Here is a 15,305-nt window from a genome sequence, read left to right as displayed (position 1 = left end):
TAAAATATTTGACTTTGGGTGTGCATTATACTCTAATAATTCAATGGCCAGTCATCAATTATTGCTTCATATATCACAGTTTGAGTGCAAATGTGCGTTTACAATTGTATGAGTGGAATAATTGACTCCGGTGCATTGAATTTTTATAAAATATTTGACTTTGGGTGTGCATTATACTCTAATAATTCAATGGCCAGTCATCAATTATTGCTTCATATATCACAGTTTGAGTGCAAATGTGCGTTTACAATTGTATGAGTGGAATAATTGACTCCGGTGCATTGAATTTTTATTAAATATTTGACTTTGGGTGTGCATTATACTCTAATAATTCAATGGCCAGTCATCAAATATTCCTTAATATATCACAGTTTGAGTGCAAATGTGCGTTTACAATTGTATGAGTGGAATAATTGACTCCGGTGCATTGAATTTTTATAAAATATTTGACCTTGGGTGTGCATAAAATTAATAATTTATTGGCCAGTCATCAATTATGTTCTAATATATCACAGTTTGAGTGCAAATGTGCGTTTACAATTGTATGAGTGGAATAATTGACTCCGGTGCATTGAATTATTAGACAATATTCGACCTTAAGTGTCTATTATATTTTGATAATTCAATGGCCAGACATCAATTATTCCTAAATGTATCACAGTTTGAGTGCAAACATGTGGTTACAATTGTATGAGTAGAATAATTGACTCTGGTGCATTGAATTTTTATTAAATATTTGACCTTGGGTGTGCATTATATTCTAATAATTTAATGGCCAGTCATCAATTATTCCTTAATATATCACAGTTTGAGTGTGTGCAAACATATGGTTATAATTGTATGAGTGATATATTTGACTCCGGTGCACTAAATAATTAGACAATATTCGGCTTAGGGTGTGCATTATATTATAATAATTTAATGGCCAGTCATCAATTATTCCTAAATTTGTTACAGTTTGAGTGCAAATGTGCATTTACAATTGTATGAGTGGAATTATGAGTGCATTGAATAAAAAATTTGACCTCGGGTGTGCATTATATTCTAATTCAATGGCCAGTCATTGATTATTACTTAATATACCACAATGCGATTGCAAACATTGTATGTGGTAACTGTACTGTAGTATAAGCAGAATAATTTAAGTCTGTTGAATTATTAGATAATAACAAACACCCTTAAAGGCAAGTAATTTCACTTGGCAGCCATCTTTGAAATGTCTCTCGGGCAGTATGCTTAGACATTCTGTTTCAATGGGGAAACATCAAATTTTCATATTACGAATAACCAATAAAATTTATTTTTAGTAAATTTATAGTCTATTTAGCTTCAATTCTAAATGTTCGTATCAAACAAAATCTGCAAAAATTCACGTCTGGTCTGGCCCCCCCCCAGAGAATTGTCATTCTATAGAGATCGCTGATTGGCTCTTGTACTAGAAGGCGGGCTTTATTCATCATATAGTGATTGCTGATTAGCTCATGTACCAGAAGGCGGGGCTTCATTTGCCATATTGACCGCTACACTTTTCCCTATTCAAAAGTATACGAGTGACACGTCTTGTGTATTCTAGTCTTTGTTAATAATGCAGCCTTGAGGTGTTGGTACCAATAAAGCTGAGTCGCCTATACTTTATTTTCTAACACTTAAATAGCCCATTGTCAATTATTCCTTAATATAGCTGTTAAACCTCGGGTGTGCATTATTTTTTAATAATTCAACAGATCAAGGTGAAGTGAATAATCCTGCTTACTTACAGTACTACAGCAAACAATTTTGTGTTTATAGACGTCTAATAGACATCTAAACGTAAACAGCTTGAGTAAAACAAGGCTTAACTTGAGCTGTCAGTGAAAATCTAATAGTCATCTTAGAATAGCCCAAAACTAGTCGTCAAATAGACAGATTTAAGATGTGTGGTCATTCATTTCTGTTTATTTGACGGCTAGTCTAGTATTGGCCTATTCTTAGACGTCTCTTAGATTTTTACTGACAGCCCAAATTTAGTCTTGTTTTAGGTAAGACGACTATGTTTAGACGTCTATTAGACATATATTAAAAACAAAAAATGCTTGCTGGGTTACCACACTGTAAAAAAAATAAAGACAGTCAAGACAACTAATTTAATTATGTTGCTTTAAATTATTTTAAGCTAATCAAGTTTCAAAGTTTTTTAAAGTTATACAGTTTAACCTAATATTTTCTGTCTGTTTGATTGATGAAAGTTGAGAAAGTTCATTTGATACAACGAAAAAATGTAAGGCAATATTATTTAATCCTTGCACATACAATTTTGCACAATATGCTGCCTTCTTTTCCAGGGACACACACATTACAAAGTCCTGCTGTGGTGGAAATTGATACAAATATTTGACTGGCCTGCCTGCAGTCCCGACCTGTCTCAAATAGAGATTGTGTGGTGCATTTTGAAGTGCAAAATGTGACAATTTAGACCCCGTACTGTTGTCCACCTTAAGGCCTGTTTGCAGGAAGAATGGGACTAAATGACCCCTGAAACACTTCATCAGTTGTTGTCTTTAGTTCCAAAACATCTTTTAAGTGTTGTGAAAAGGAACGGCAAGTGGTAAATGCTTTACTGATACAACTTTTTTTAAAATGTGTTGCAAGAACCAAAATTGCATGTTTATTTAATAAAAAATAAAAAAAACAATAAAATTCATGAGGATCACATTAAATAAAGTTTGTTGTATTGTCTGCAATGAAATACAAGTCAAAGCAAATAACGAAATCACTACTTTCTTTTTTTATTTGCATTTTTCATACTGTCCAAACTTTTTTTGATTTGGGGTTGTAGAAAATAAAGCACACACAAGGTGTATCATCTACTCTGCTTCACCATATCACATCTAAAGTCAGTTTACTGTTCAAGTAAGGCATTTATAGGAAATAAAATGTGATTTTAGCACTGGAAAATGAGAGCAAAAGACTGTGAGCATGACTTTCGCAGTGCAGGAGAGAGATTTGATCCTCTGAGATGTGAGCTCTGGTCTTTCCAGGGTTTGTGTCATGGGGAATGAATCATGTGTTTTTAATGAGTCTGATTCAGGCTCAGCTGTCTGGGATTTCTGTCCCTGCAGACGTGACTGAATAACCCCAAAAAAAGCTGCGTTCAGGGCTTGTATACTACCTGACAAAAAGTCTTGTCGCCTATTCAAGTTTTAGGAACAACTTGACTTCTAGTTGATCATTTGGTATCAGAAGTAGCTTATATGAAAGGTAAATGCCTCTAGATTACAGTCCTTAAATTAAAAACTTTTCATTTTCAGTTAAAGCACTTCAGATGAACTGTATGCTCTTACAAAATCACAGCGTTTAAGGTCTGTCTTCTTTCAAAATCAACTATCTTCACTGCCTGATTGATATATGATATAAAGTGGGTCTCAGACTGTACAACAGACTGTTTATTGGGCAGAACGATAGTGTTCTCACTCAATTGGCTAGTATTGCGAATTCCTGATGCCTCCTTTCAGTCGCTAGAGAGGCAATGAGGGTCCTTTGAATCTCCAAGACAGACACATTGAGCCCAAGATGTTATAAGGAAAACTTTATGTAAACTTGAAGCATGACAAACAATACAGCAATTTGTGGGTTGAATACCTGTTTTGTATGGAGCCTATTATCGTTGTTGCGATGGTTGTTGCGTATGCCGTTGCGATGCCGTTTTGCGGTCAACAAAAAATACGACTACCCCACTCTCCTTCTCTCCTCCTTACCTGTGTGATTGTGCACACACTTTATATGTTCGAGCAGGTGCCAGTTATGCCCACGTGACCAAAACATACAACGTCACTGTGAAACCCAAACTAATCAGTATACAAATAAACATTATAATTAAATGAAAAGTAATTTGTCTCCAATAGCTAGTTATAAAGCCCCGGTCAGATCACACAATTTCAGCACCATTTCCTTGACTTAGGGTGTCGTGGGGAGTCAAAATTGACAACTGAACATCATGACACAAGATTCAATCGTTTCTTCTCGTGTAATGTGGCATAGTTCACGACAAAATATCTAAATGTTGGTGGGGGCGGGGGAGTTTTAGGGTTTGTGCGAAGTATCTGAGGAGCGGGGAGGGATGCGATAGAGAGGGGTGCACAACATATTTGAGGACCGGGCGGGAGACACGCAATTATCATTCGTTTGTGGGCAGACTTGGGATGTCTGACAACCCAAAGTCAAAAGTCAAAGTCAACATCTGCTTCATTCACGAATCTCGTTTTGGTGGACATTGAAGCTTTGAGGTTCTTACTTTTCGTGGAAGCTTAGCGATTCTCCCTGTCAGTAGAGGCTTTGAGGTTCTCACTTTCCAAAAGAAGCTTAGTGGTTCTCACTCTTAAGGCTGATTTATACTTCTGCGTCAAGTGCACACACATGCTACAGTGCGGCCTACGCGTGGATGCATAGCCCTCGCCGTGGCCGTCGCTGACATGCACCTCTCAAAAATGTAACTACATGTTGCAATGATGCATAGCGCAAGCTCTGTGATTGGTCGGCTTGGTAGCGCTGACGAGTGTGGGCGGGACAGAGAGCCGTGCAAACCCAATGGAGCGATTGTTTACAAGTGTGGAGTCTCGTGAAGGAGCTCCGGATGGAAAGTTTTGTTTTGTGTTTACCTCATGGTTAAAGTTGTTGCATGTCCGCCGGCTCCTGCCTCAAAATGAGCGAGTTTGAGCCACTTGTACATTCAGGAAGCATTCAGAAAAAACAAAACACCAGCGAAGAAACTCGACACTGACACAGCAAAACATAAACACATCACTGCCAACTAGCGTTTCAGAGGTGTTATTGCAGAGCAACAGAAACAGCGCGCAGAAGTATGAATGCACAGCTACGCGCGTTGCATGCGCCGTGGGTCACGCCGATCACTTGACGCAGAAGTATAAACCAGCCTTTAGTAGAGGCCTCGCATTTCTCAGTAGAAGCTCCATCGCCATATTTTTCTATTTTCTGCATCGTGTCCTTTCGATCATGACCCAAAGCTCATGACCGTAGGTGAGAGCACGAATGTAGATGGACCTGTAAATTGAGAGCTTTGCCTTTCGGCTCAGCTCCTTCTTCACCACAACAGACCGGTACATCAACCGCATTACTGCTGCCGCTGCCCCAATCCGCCTGTAAATCTCACGATCCATCCTTCCCTCACTCGTGAACAAAACCCCAAGATACTTGAACTCCTCCACCTGTGTAAGGACCTTCCTCCAACCTGAAGATGGCACAATAACCTTCTCCAGGTTGGAGGAAAGTCCTTACCCCACAGGGCTCGAAATTGCGAACATTTTGGTCGCATATGCGCCCGAAAATTAATCTATGGGACCTCATAATATATCTGGGCGCATTAGTGCGACTGCAGATAATGGTTGTAGTGCGACCTGTTTTGATTTTTTTGTAAAAACGTGCTGAATCGCTCTTCTCTGCCGCTATATTGGTTCATATTAGCTGTCATTCACTCAAGGTATTCCGCTGTCAGATGACAGGGAAGGAGCTTTTATGACCACGGGAAATGCAAACGGCTGAAGAGTGAAAACTTAAAGCACACAGGTTTGCAAACCCCACCTAAAGTTGAGGCGCAGATGAGAGCGATCATGACACGTCACGTGGTGAATAATGATCCGCCAGCTGAGATCAATCGAGTACGCGCTTCTTGGAGAAGGCGCCCGAATCTCCATGCGTTGCGTTCACTGCGTTCAGCGCAAATATCCGCTAAAAGTCAAATCTAATACTGTACATATCATCGCCAAAGAAGCTCGCCTTTACTAAGTTTACACTGAAACTGCGGCTCATAACAAAGACCGGTATTGCGCCGATGGTTAGCGCAAGAATCCTGTTCTCCCTGCTCATAAATTGAGTCGGCTGACTCGCCAGCTTTTCCACTAACACAGAAAAATGAAGATCAGCTCAGACTGAACCTTTAAATTGACACAAACTGAAACCAAAACTTTTAAAGAGTGATAGAAGTGAGACTTTACTTTCTTTCTTTTCTCTATTCTTTTTTGAGGTGTGTATTATTTTTTTATTTATTTACTGATGACTGCTTTGCAGCTTTCATCATTGAATTGAATGACTTATTATAATCTTTTGTTTGTTTTGTAGCAGAAATATTATTTATTAAATTGACATGCATATAAAAACAGCAGTACAAAATAAATATTTCTTACTGCAATGCTTCATTTTTGTTTGATGCAAACTATACAATTATTTTTCATAAAGTAACAGACTTTTTATAGCAGATAACCTACATTCATGCACATTCAAGGCAGTATCATAATGAGAAATGGAAATCATTGTTACTATTATTGTCATTTTTTATCATCATTAATATTCTATGGCCTAATTATTAGGCATTCATTTTGGAATTATTGCACACAAATATCAATGTTTTCGCAGCTTTAGTTAGATAGTTGTTTCTGGTTTTTGTCAGTCCTATTAATGTTGTTTTAAAATACAATAAATCCCTTAAAAAACAATTTGCAGCGGTGCTCATTCATTTTTGGTGGGTGCTTCTAATTTTTTTCTGGTGCTCCTAAATTTATTTTGGTGCTCCTAAATATTTGAAGTTGGGAGCACCGGTGCTACCAAGTAAAAAAGTTAATTTCAAGCCCTGCCCCAGATGGAGGAGACAATTTAGTCGTTTCAGATATTATAATGTATCAGAAATAAGATAGAGAGAAATAAATCTGTAAACAGAAAATGGACTGGCAGCTTATAGCAAGGTTTTCTGTAGCATAATACAACAGCAACATTTACATTTACATTTATTCATTTAGCAGACGCTTTTATCCAAAGCGACTTACAAATGAGGACAAGGAAGCAATTTACACAACTATAAGAGCAACAATGAATAAGTGCTGTAGGCAACTTTCAGGTGTGTAAAGTCTAAGAAGGAAAGCAATATACTGTAGCACTTTAAACTATTTAAATGTTCATAAAAGTCCCTTTTTTTCGAACTTTTCAAGATTAAACGTTGTTGGAAGAAAGATCAAGCTCCCATAATGAAATTCAAAAGCAGAAATAAATGGGGGAAATAATACTTGCTTCTCAAAATGTTTATCTAAAAAAATTATGCCACATTCATCAGCCAATCAGAATCGGGGATTCAGCCAGCGCCGGATTAACCAATGGACTTTATGGGCACAGGCCCAGGGGCCCATGCGCACTGGGGAGAAAAAAAAGACTCTTGGAGCGTCTTTTTAGGCTAATTGCAAATAGCACACCTAGTTGGAATAAGCTGTTCACGTCAATCAGGCACCTGTCGGTGCCTGATTGACAGAGACAAAATGAGTAAAGAGCAAGTCAGAACTACAGCCTCAGTGGCGCACCTCGTAAAACGCACAGTAACATCTTTTGACGTGATTGATCTCCCCTTAACATATTAGATTGGAAATATATTTATTTTGAACAGGAAGGAAACATTTTTAATAAATAATGCAAATGTGATATGAAGTCACAAGTGTCTTGTGGGTATTTAATAACGTTTAGCCTTAATAAAGGTGCCTCCCTCTCTGTAAAAACTACTTTGCTCAGACAACTGCAAGTTAAATCTTTGTAGACTATAAATACATATGTACTATATATTATTTATTTAAATATGTGGGCAACAAATTATAGGTTTATTTTATTTAAAAAATATTATATTATTCTTATTTTATTCATTCAACTATAGGGGTGCGGCCAGGTAGGGGGCCTTACAAGACAATGTACCCAGGGGCCCCTGAGGTCTTAATCCGGGCCTGGATTCAGCAGACCTGTAGTCCCTCAGTTCCAGCTCGCATCTCAGCCTGCCTGTTGGATATTTCACACTGGATGAAAGATCATCATCTTCAGCTGAACCTCGCAAAAATGGAAATGCTTGTAGTTTCTGCCAACCCGACTCTACACCATAACTTTTCAATCCAGATGGATGGGGCAACCATTACTGCATCCAAAATGGTGAAAAGCCTTGGAGTAACGATTGATGACCAACTAAACTTCTCTGACCACATTTCTAGAACTGCTCGATCGTGCAGATTCGCACTCTATAACATCAGAAAGATCCGACCCTTCTTATCTGAACATGCAGCTCAACTCCTTGTTCAAGCTCTTGTTCTCTCCAAACTGGATTACTGTAACTCTCTACTAGCTGGGCTTCCAGCTAACTCTATCAAGCCTCTTCAACTGCTCCAGAATGCAGCAGCACGAGTTGTCTTCAATGAACCTAAACGAGCACATGTCACTCCGCTGCTAGTCCGTTTGCACTGGCTGCCAGTTGCTGCTCGCATCAAATTCAAAGCTCTGATGTTTGCCTACAAAGTGACTTCTGGCCTTGCTCCTTCTTATCTGCTCTCACTTCTGCAGATCTATGTGCCCTCCAGAAACTTGCGTTCTGTGAATGAACGTCGCCTCGTGGTTCCATCCCAAAGAGGGAAGAAATCACTTTCGCGAACTTTCAATCTGCCCAGTTGGTGGAATGAACTCCCGAACTGCATCAGAACAGCAGAGTCACTCGCTACTTTCAAGAAACGACTAAAAACTCAACTATTTAGTCTCCACTTCACTTCCTAATCTGCAATTGCCTCTCTGAATATCACACTAACTGTACCCAAAAAAAAAAAAAAAATACTAATACTACTAATACTTCCCTTCTTAGACTTTACAGACCTGAAACTTGCCTACAGCACTTATTCATTGTTGCTCTTAGTTGTGTAAGTTGCTTCCTTGTCCTCATTTGTAAGTCGCTTTGGATAAAAGCTTCTGCTAAATGACTAAATGTAAATGTACAGAGTAGGCTTCATTTAATGTAGATTACTGCAGTAAAGATGTTCTGCTGGTCACTACGAGTTAAACAGCGTCTCTTGTTTCCACTTGTAAGCCTCGTGTATACAGTGCGAGTGTTTTTCTGGTTACTGTTGCTGTGTGTCCCACTTCAGCTGGAATGAGCGCTGGTATTTTGACTGTATTTGAGCCCTCGGTGGGCATCTCTGGAGACAGCAGCTGCACACTTTACCACCATCACACGCTAAAAACGCAACAATGAAGACACATAATCCCTAAAGGCCAGCGCTAAAATAGTCAGGTCATGATGAGATAAAAATTACTCTTGAAATATGAATACGTGTGAGAGGGAGTGGCAACCCTGGAGTGTGTCTTGACAACATTGCGAGAAAAGTTCAGTGATAATTACTGAAAAATGGTTATGATTAGTTAAAGGAAAAGGAAAATGTGAAGGTTAAAACATACTCTTATTGTATATATTGTTATAAATTGATATTTCATTATTATTATTATTTAAATTAATACATTAATGTTATTTTATATTACAATTACAATTAATATTACATTATAATTAATATTATATTATATTATATTATATTATATTATATTACATTATATTTGATACAATGATCAGTTAGATATTATATAATATTATAATGTTTTATATTATATTATATTATATTATATTATATTATATTATATTATATTATATTATATTTTATTATATTATTATTTTTATTTAAATGAATCCAGTTTATGAAGTATGTAAGGGCAAAAAAAAATGGTGTATTATATTATATTATATTATATTATATTATATTATATTATATTATATTATATTATATTATATTATATTATATTATATTTGATATAATGGTCAATTATATATTATTATATTATATTTCATTAATTATATTTCATTTATTATTTCTGATATAATGATCAATTATATATTACACATCTTGAGAAGAGTAGTCCAAAATAATGCCTAATACATAAAACACAGTTGTATACTATAAACCATTTTTAATATATAGATAAGACTAATACTCCTCTCTTTATTAATTATATTTATTTATTTATTTATTTATTTAAAACATTATTAAAGATAATAAGGTATGTATAATTGTAATTATATTATATTATATTATATTATATTATATTATAATAAAATTATTATGTAGTCTGTTTATTTAATCTGACATAATAGTGGATTATATATTATATATATATATATTGGCAAAATAAAGATGAATATGTATTATATAGAAGTAAAAATGTATTATATTATATTAAAAAATGTATTACAAGAATTCTTAGATTCTGTTTATTAAATCTGACATAATAGTGGATTATATATTATATATCTTGACAATATGAATAGTCAAAAATGTATTATATTAAAGTAAAATGATATTATATTATTTATTATACAAGACATTTATTATAATAATTAAAAAATATAAAGCATTCCGTTTATTTATTTAATCTGACTTAATAGTAAATTATATATTATCTATCTTGACAATATGAATATTATACTATATTGTTGGCGCAATAGTGGAGTGGTTAGTGCACCAACATATGGTGCAGTAGCACATCAGGGTGTCCCAAGTTTGAATCCCAACCCTATATATATATATATATATATATATATATATATATATATATATATATATATATATATATATATATATATATATATATATATATATACACACATACACATATATATATATATATATATATATATATATATATATATATATATATATATATATATATATATATATATATATACACATACACACACACACACACACACATATATATATTTTATTAGTTATATTGCATAATATTATATCATATTATATTATATCAAATTATATTAAATAATACTATATTATATTATATTATATTATATTATATTATATTATATTATATTATATTATATTATATTATATTATGTTCTCAGAGATGGGTTGCGGCTGAAAGGGCATCTGCTGCGTAAAAACTTGCTGGATAAGTTGGCGGTTCATTCAGCTGTGGCAACCCCAGATTAATAAAGGGATTAAGCTGACAAGAAAATGAATAAATGAATGAATGAATAATGTATTATGTGTCATCAAAAAATGTAAACATAATATATACAAGTTTCGATTGAATAATATTGATTTAATAAATTAATATAATAAATACATTTTATAATTTAGTTCATTGTACAAATAAATAAAGTTTATCATGTATAAAATGAACCAAAAAGAGCACGACTTCAACTGTAAAACACTCCATCCACAATACCTCTCATATCAAATTAAATATAATGAATATGAGCAACATTACTGTATTTTGTAGCTACTGTAGTGTGTGTCTGGTTGTTATATCCACAGTAAACAGAAGGTAAACAGCAGCAGTAATATTGAGGCTAAATTTAACATTGGGCACAAGGTTAAGTTTCTCCGTTGTAATGAGAGCCATGATAAAACAAGTCTGTCCTTGCATAGCTGGAAGAAATCACTCTGCATTTAGATGTAATGTTAAGATGCTTCCCTGTTTAGTTCCAGCCACTGATCTAAATTTAGCCTGAAATATGAAACAGTCACAATAAAGGAGCTATTTATAAAGCCTGGGCTGTTTTGGGTGGGCTTCAAATGATAACATTACAACAGGATGACAACAGACACTAAACATCATCATATGAGCAAGCACGAGTAGATATACAAGTAGACTATATAATACAAAGCCAATGCCATATCGCACTGCTATAAGTATGATGTTGCGTTAATACAAGAGTTTTGACGGCTTAATCGTGTATAAAGAAAACAAACACGGAGAGGCTCAAAAACCTATTTGTATGAGGAACTATTTTCTTCCGCCATTCATTCGCATCTGCAGCTGACCTCAGAACAGCAGAAACTAATTCACAAACGTCACTTTAGAGCTAGTATTTGAGTGATTCTTTAGCATAATGCTGACAGTGATGGCAAAACAGCTAATTTTACTCACACTTTAAGATTATAAGGCGTGAAACCCCATTAAACAACAGAGATTTACCAGTATTTCACTGTTGCAATCAGGCTATCACACTAATTAACCCCGATACACCCACAGCAAAGCGAACACTAGCCGTTTCTGTGGTATAAACACAGCACTACAGCATATAAAACAGAGAGATCGATTTAGAAAGTCACATACCTGTTCCGTAATGACTTGTTCAGCTGTAGTTTAAAGCTCAACACTACGAGAACGCTGTCCTTCTAACTTGTTATGCGGTCTCCGTCGCCATCTTGTGGCGGTACGTCAACCGTCTTTGCTCTGCTCAGGCTAAAGGCCGCCGACGTGCTGAATCTACTTTTAAACAGGCACTATCCTTATAAACAAACTGCATAGTTGCATTCTAAACAACTACATTCTCACCTAAAAGTCTTAAAAGTTCATTATGCTTTCCAACAGCTGCAATATTTGTCAAACTGTAGTGAGTTTATTGATCTGCTGTGGCTCTGTGTGGGCGGAGTGATACAGAAGGGTGAATCAGATTCGATGAGCAGACAGAAATGTTGTATAACCGTGTTAATTTGTTTTTATTGCAATAACAACAGGCCATAACAACAAATAGAGATATAAAACAGGTATAGCACAAGCAACACGAACATTACTTTTTTGCAACAAGAGAAATGTAACAATTTAAAAATAAATATAATAAAGGTAAAGCAAAAGAAAGACAATGAGTAAGAAACACAAATAATTAAATGAGGGCACAAGACAAAAATAAAACAAATTAAAGCAGAATATAAAATAAAACACATGTTTTATAAGTTTTAATAGCTTTCTTGTTGTGAGAGTCTGTGATGGTTTTAAAATGCAGTTCACTCTCGTTTAAAAAAAATAAAAGACTTGGCTTACATTAAGTATATTTGCATGTGTATGTAACAGGATTATTTCGGGTACATTGATTTCACTATATTTTCCTCCTGTTTACTTACTGTTCATATAAAATTGTTTTGTGTTCACAATATAAATGTAAAAAGAGTCTGTAAAGTGACAGTGGTTTCACCCCCTCCCTGCCCCCCTTGGGTTAACGTCAAGGTGGTATAGTCCAAGCAGCCATACCTGTTGCACTATTGCTTGAACGGTCTTATCCACCTTTACCTTAAACTAAGGAGGTATGCTCTACCTGTTCCAAATTGAATTTGGCTCTGGCCATAATTAACACACACACACACAAATGCATATTTAAGTTTAATTTTAATCATATGATATTTTTACTGATGTAAAAACAGTGTTATATTGTAGAATGTTATTTTTGTTGACAGTGTACATTTAATGTAATGAGCTGAAGCTGCCGATCTCATAATAACATTCTCTGTGCAGGTATGCAGTTATAATTTTCATTTTGACAATGTAATATGTGGATTGTCACTGTTCACATGCTGATTTTTGTAATTGTGAGAACTAGTTTTCTCTTTCCCTTCCCTGTCTTCGCGTCCTTCCGCGGCGGAAGGATCTTTCATTCGCTCTCTTCTTTTTCTTTTCCACCTTTACCTTGAACTAAGGAGTGTACATTTAATGTAATGAGCTGAAGCTGCCGATCTCATAATAACATTCTTTGTGCAGGCTCAAAATGGTGTCCTCTCGTCATTCACTACACAACGCAGAGCAAAAGAGAGTACGGTTACATGTGTATAAAAAGCTTTCCAAAATTAAATAAATAAAATGAAGTTTATGCAAAAAGTTGAATTGAGGAATATGTTTTTTCTTTAATATAAAACCCCAAAACAACAGGTGTATAGCTTAAAGAAAATTCACCACAAACCTTTTAGAAAATTCAGACCAGAACGATTTAACATAGGGGTATTCCCAAAACAAGTGAGCAACAAACTCAGACGAAGTCTCACAGAAAGAGCAAGACACGTTAATGTCATTTTTGTAAAAATTGTTTAACTTGATTAAATCTGTAAATAATTTAAAAAGCTATCCCTGCTGAAAAATCCAGCTTAAACCAGCCTACGCTGGTTGGCTGGTTTTAGCTGATCGACCAGGCTGGTTTTAGAGGGGTTTTGGCCACTTCCAGGCTGGTTTCCAGCCATTTCCAGCCTGGTCTTAGCTGGTCAGGGTGGGAGATGACCAGCTAAAACCAGCTTGACCAGCCTAGCCAAGCTGGGAGTCCAGCCAAAACCAGCTATATCCAGCTTAAACCAGGCTGGTTTTAGCTGAATTTGGCTGGTCATTTTCCAGCCTGACCAGCTAAGACCTGGCTGGAAATGGCTAGAAACCAGCCTGGAAGTGGCCAAAACCCCTCTAAAACCAGGCTGGTCGACCAGCTAAAACCAGCCAACCAGCCTAGGCTGGTTTAAGCTGGATTTTTCAGCAGGGATCTGTTATAATAAATGACTTAAGTGACTTTTATTATGTATTATTATCATGCTCTGACTCCCTCCTGTTGACTTGAAGCCCATTTAAAGCCCTTGTTCACTAAAAAGGGCACATATCAAATGTAAGATCATGTTTTCATGGTCTAAAATGATTCGTCTGTGAGTAATGAGACGTGATGAGATCTCTATTCATATATCAGGAGTCAGATTATCCAATCAGCTTCGCATAACGTAATTAATTAGCTAAATTAGGAGTGTAGTGAAGTCACACACACGTTTACATCTGAACACCTGCCGGTGACCTACTCGCACCTGCAGCTTCTCTCCGCGATGGATGTCCAGCCTTCTCCAGCCTCTGGCACCTAGACTGCAGGTCTGCACAAGACGTTCGACCACAGGAGAAATGATCGTGTCCAACTTTCTCTTCAGGTTTTTTTCCTTCACTTTGGTCAATCGGTAAAGTTTGTTCCTCGCTACTGTATCCACTGGCTTGCTTGGTTCAGGACTTGAGGAGCTGTGCATCGCTGGATTTGCTCTTGAGTGTTTGGACTCTCAGCAGAGAAAATTAAACCACACTGAACTGAACTAAACTAAACTCTGAAAACTGAACTGACACTGTTTCAGTTTACTATAATCTTCTATGTGAAGCTGCTTTGACACAATCTACATTGTAAAAGTGCTAAAGAAATAAAGATGAATTCAACTGAATATATAAATCTAGTCTCTCAGAAATAGAGTTACAAAATTTGTCAATGAGTCGGTAAAAAAAAAATACAAAAACATTTGAGTTTTGTCCATATTTTACCCAAGTTGGGTTCAAATAACCCAGTGCGTAACTTCACATCAATGTTTGTGTATTCATATTTAAATAAACATATTAACCGTTACAATAAATTACTTAAGTGACTTTTATTATGTATTATTATTATGCTCTGGGGCGACGCAGTGGCGCAGTGGGTTGCACGTTCGCCTAACAGCAAGAAGGTCGCTGGTTTGATCCTTGGCACAGTTGGCGTATCTATATGGAGTTTGCATGTTCTCCCTGCATTCGCGTGGGTTTTCTCCGGATGCTCCGGTTTCCCCCACAGTTCAAACACATGCAATACAGGTGAATTGGGTAGGCTAAATTGTCCGTAGTGTATGAGTGTGAATGAGTGTGTATGG

General features: G+C 35.9%; 1 long non-coding RNA gene across 5 annotated transcripts in view; it reads right to left on the bottom strand.

Annotated features, from left to right (window-relative positions):
- The window catches only part of LOC141379469 (uncharacterized), a 126,003-nt gene extending 113,643 nt beyond the window's left edge, over positions 1-12,360 (bottom strand). The window contains exon 1 of one of the 5 annotated variants that reach the window (XR_012396216.1): positions 11,965-12,360. This is a non-coding gene — a long non-coding RNA (uncharacterized lncRNA). The remainder of the gene's footprint in view (positions 1-11,964) is intronic. The other 4 variants (XR_012396213.1, XR_012396212.1, XR_012396215.1 and 1 more) reach the window with 4 other exon arrangements.
- Positions 12,361-15,305: the final 2,945 nt, after the last annotated feature.

Source organism: Danio rerio, chromosome 20 (assembly GCF_049306965.1).
Source record: "Danio rerio strain Tuebingen ecotype United States chromosome 20, GRCz12tu, whole genome shotgun sequence".
NCBI classification, from domain to species: domain Eukaryota; kingdom Metazoa; phylum Chordata; class Actinopteri; order Cypriniformes; family Danionidae; genus Danio; species Danio rerio.
Note: the sequence above shows the minus strand (reverse complement) of the source record. Positions and strands in the feature narration are given on the sequence as shown.